Raw genomic sequence first — 5,070 nt, forward strand, 5'->3', positions numbered from 1 at the left:
TTCATATCTAAAGGAGAGCTTAGCAGGATACATTATTCTTGGCTGGTAGTTCCTTTCACTTAATAGTTTAAATATTTGATTCCACTCCTTTCTGGCTTGTAAGGTTTGTGCTGAGAAGTCCGAGGATAATCTAATGGGTTTTCTTTTATGGGTTATCATCTTCTTTTTCCTGGCTGCCCTGAGAATTCTGTCTTTGTCGTTGATTTTTGCTAATTTTAATATAACGTGTCTTGGTGAAGGCCTTTTGGGTTGAGATAATTGGGTGTTCTGTTGACTTCTTGAATTCCAAGCTTCAGCTCATTCCTTAGATTTGGGAAGTTCTCGTCAATTATTTGTCTGAAAATGCTTTCTAGTCGCTGCTCCTTTTCCTCGCCTTAGATAATGCCCATGATTCTTATGTTTCCTCTCCTGATGGTATCAGCTAGTTCTTGTATTTTTCTTTCATTATTTTTCATTCTTTGGTTTCTTCTGTCTTCTGATTTATTTCTAGATTTCCGTTTTCAATATCACTGATCCTTTCCTCTATTTGGTCAACTCTATTTCCCAAGCTTGTTATTTCATTTTTCAACTTTTGTAGTATGTTTTTTTTTTAATCTCCAGAAGTTCTATTCTGTTCTTTTTGAGGGTTTCAGTCTCCTTGCTCTGCCCATCTAGGTGTTTTTTCAATTCCTGAATTTTTGATATGACTCATTTTGGACTTCACTGAGTTTTTTCAGAAGTACCATCCTGAATTCTCTGTCATTTAAGTTGCATATTTCTATGTCTATAAGCTTATTTTCTGGCGATTTTTCTCTTTCTTTCTGAGATGCCTTGTCACTGTGGTTGTTCATGGTCTTTAATGGACTGTTTCTCTGCCTGGGCATTAATAGAAATGTATTCTGCTTTTTTCCCAGAAAGATTTATTGTATAAAGGTCTCTGTTTAGCCTGCTGCAAAGAAGGTGCTTTTCTTTTGGTTTCCAATATGTGGTGTCTAAGCCTCTTGGATCCCTGCTTTACATAAAGGCTTAATAATACCTTTTTATTTCCTTGTAGATATTTAATCATACTCGCTACCCTCAGTTTCAGTCCCTGTCAGTGTTAGCAACAGTTTCGGTAGCATTTGCTCAGATTCCCCTGGCGCTCCATGGTGTTCCATCTCGGAGGGTATGTGGGGACGGGCCCACTGGGTTAGGAGTTGGGGGCTGTAGCTCAGCTTCAGTTTTGCAACTGCAGCCAGTAAAAATCAACTGTTGTTTCTCTGCCATCCCCGCTTTTCTGCCATCCCCGTTTCTCTGCCTTCTGCCCTGATGACTGGGCACTGCTTCCAGTTATGTGGAGCTCACAGCACTCCCAGGCAAGGCAGTTCAGGGAACTCACTGCATCTACTCCCTTCCCCCTCCTCCTACAGGGAGCTCTTTGTTTCTCCCAGTCTATCGCCCAACACCCGGGGTTCTGATCTGTGGTAGCTCTTATGTGCAGATCCCACGCTCAGATGTGCTGGTGTGCAGTTTGGGTGTTTTTTTGTTGAGTTTTAGATGTCAGCTTATTGTTATTTTAAGGGGAGAGATCTGGGGACGTTTCTTACTTCTCCATGTTTCTCCAAACCTTCCTAGATTTCTTATACATAGAAAGGTTATCCCCTCTTCGAAGTTATGAAATAATTCTTCCATGATTTCTCTTTCATCAAAATTTAAATCTTTGAGATGGGAATCACTTTTATTTTTCTAGTTGACCCAACTCAGTTTACTGAATAATGCATATTTTCCTCCACTGATTTGGGATGCCATCTTTATCACATATTAAATTCCACATATGTTTAGGCTTATTTTTGGAATTTCTAATATGTTTCATTGAATTATCTGTTAACTCATTTTTCAATACTATAGTGTTTTATTCATTGCAGGTTTATATTTTAACATGTCAGAGGTCAGCATTTCCTGGTTATTCTTGCTCATTTAGTTCATTTTTAAAAATTAGCTTGTGAGATTATAAATTTATAGATTACTATAAGAATCGACATCATTATGATGTTGATGCTTCCTAGCCAAGAATAAAATATGTCTTGTTCAAGTATTCTTTTGCGTCACTTACAAGTATTTTAAGGTTTTTCTCATACTGATCTTACACATTTATTTACTGCTAGGGATTTTATCTCCTTCTGGTGGCCATTATAATTGAGTATATCTTTTATTAAATCTAACTGGTAGTTTTGTGTATATATGAAAGCTATTTTAATTATGTACCCAGCCAATTTACTGAATTCACTTATTTTCTGTTATAGTTTTTCATCTAATTATCATAGGGTTATCAGGTTTACAATTACATCTGCGAACAGTGGTAATTTTACTTCTTTCTTTCCAATTTTTCAACTCTATTTTTCTTTTGTCTAGCCATATTGTGTGCATGTATTCATTCATTTTCTCTCATAATTTATTATTTTTTTGCTTTTATCTTATTTCTTTTCTTGTTTTTATTTGGTTTACTTGTTCTTCTCAGACTCTTAAGTTGGATGTTAACTTTCTTTTGAGCACTGTTTTAGCTTTATCTCAGAGTTCCTAATGTGTAAAATTTTTGTTATAGTGATTTTCTAGATACTCTGAACTTTTGGTTTTGATTTCTTATTTGATCCAAGGATTGTTTGCAACTATTTTGAGTCCATTATTTATGTTTTATTCATTGCATTTTCATTAAAGTATGTTTTCTACATTAATTCTGTTTTTTGGGATTGATTGCTATTTTCTTTATGGATTAATACATAGTCAAATTTTGTGAAAGTTCACTTTAGATTTTATCATTGAAAACTTAGATATAGTTAGTTAACTATTAGTGCACTACTTACTTGTGCACAGGAAACCAGTAATGGGCTTTTTCTAATAAGGCAAAGATGGGAATATTTTTGCAGTTCAGAAATCAGATTTTGTTTTCCTCAGATGAGCTGCAGATTAGCTGGCAGCTAGCAGAGACCAGTCAAGGTGTTCTGATCTTAGGCACTTAGATGAGTAGCAGTTCTGGGTGTCTATGAACTCTTCAGAAGACTGTGACAGTGTTGCTGTTGGCATGGGTGACAGGTTCTGTCTGTCATGTCCTTTGTTATCTTGCCCATCTTAGTTATGCCAGGTCTGTACCATTCCCCTTCTCAGAATTTCTCAATATGCGTCAATTAGATCTCCACAACATGTTAATATTTTCTACATTTTTACTAATTTTTTTAAAATTACTGATCAGTCATGGACCAAGAGAGATGAATTAGTTTCTTACTACCCATGTTTTTCCATTATTCGTCCTTATATCCTCTACAGTTTTTACTTAATGTCGTTGCAAGGCTACTTGATCCACAGAAATTCATAACTGTTTATTGTGACTTGTAAACTTTAACATTATAGAATACCCCCCTCCCTTTTTCTGGCTTGGTTTAATAATATCTTTATGTCTGAACTCAGCCTTATTAAGATGTTGCTTTTTGCATGTTTACTATCTCTTTACTCATCCTTCTATCTCAATCCTTCTGAATCATTTTATTTTTTGTTGTAGGTCTTTTATATATATTTGTTTTATAATTCAGTCCAAAATTATTTTTAATAGTTGTTTAGTCCATTTACATTTTTGATTTGATATGTTTGGTCTTAGTTATATCATATTATTTTGTTAAAATTTCTGTATTTATACTTTTAGAAAATATTTTACTATATAAACTGCTTGCTTTGCTTTCTGTATTTCTTTTGATTACTAGGAAGGTTTTATTCTCATTACAATAGTTACCTTTGTAATACCCTGATTGTATAGAACCCTCAATTCTCTATTTCACCAGACTTTTAGTATCTGTAATTCCCTTTTATAAGTAATGATTTATAAAGCTGGACTTCATTAAAATTAAAAACTTCCATTCTGCAAGAGACAATGTCAAGAGAATAAGAAGACAAGCCAAAGACAATATTTGCAAATATTTGCAAAACACACGTTTAATAAAGGATTGTTATCCAACATATTCAGAGAACTCTTAAAAATCAATAAGAAAACAAATAACCTGATTTAAAAAATGGGCTAAAGACCTAACAGACAACTCACCAAAGAAATATATAAATGTCAAGTAAGCATATGAAAAGTCGCTCCACATCATTTGTCATCTGGGAAATGCAAATTAAAACAATGAGATATCACTGGACACCTATTAGAATGGCCAAAACCTGGAACACTGACAACACCGAATGCTAGTGAGCATGTGGAGCAACAGGAACTCTTATTGTTGGTGGGATGCAAAATGAAACTGCCACTTTATAAGATAGTTTGGCAGTTTCTTACAAAACTAAACATACTTTTATCCTATGATCCAGCAATCTCATTCCTTAGTATTTACCCAAAGGAGATGAAACATATTCACAGTAAAACCTGCACACAGATGTTTATAGCAGCTTTATTCATAATTGCTGAAATTGGGAAGCAACCTCGCTGTCCTTTAGTAGGTGACTGGTTAAACTGTGGTTCACCCAGACAATGGAATATTATTCAGTGCTAAAAAGAGATATCGAGCCATGAAAAGACATGAAGGAAACTTAAATACATATTACTAAGTGAAAAAAGATGATCTGAAAAGCCTACATTCTATAGGATCCTGACTGTATGACATTCTGAAAAAGGTAAACTATGGAAACAATAAAAAGATCAGTGGTTGCCAAGGGTTGGGGTCAGGGGGTGCAGGGACGCCATGGGGAGGAATAAATTGGTGGAGTATAGAGGATTTTTAGCAGTGAAAATACTCGATATGAAACTGTAATGATGAATATATGCCATTACACATTTGTCTAAACCCATAGAATGTACACCACCAAACTGAAACATGATGTAAACTATGGACTCTGAGTGATTATGATGTGTCAATGTAGATTCATCAGTTTAACAAATGTACCGCTCTGGTGGGAGATGTTGCTAATGGAGGAGGCTGTGCATGTGTTGGGGCCAGGGGTACATGGGAAATCACTACCTTCTCTCAGTTTTGCTGTGAACCTAAAATTGCTCTAAAAAAAGTCTTAAAAAAATAAAAAAGTAACAGTAGCAGTGGGGTAGTGTAGTAGCAGGTATCCTTCCCAGCCAAA

The sequence above is a fragment of the Pteropus medius genome, unplaced genomic scaffold, assembly GCF_902729225.1.
Source record: "Pteropus medius unplaced genomic scaffold, Ma_sr-lr_union100, whole genome shotgun sequence".
Classification (NCBI taxonomy): domain Eukaryota; kingdom Metazoa; phylum Chordata; class Mammalia; order Chiroptera; family Pteropodidae; genus Pteropus; species Pteropus medius.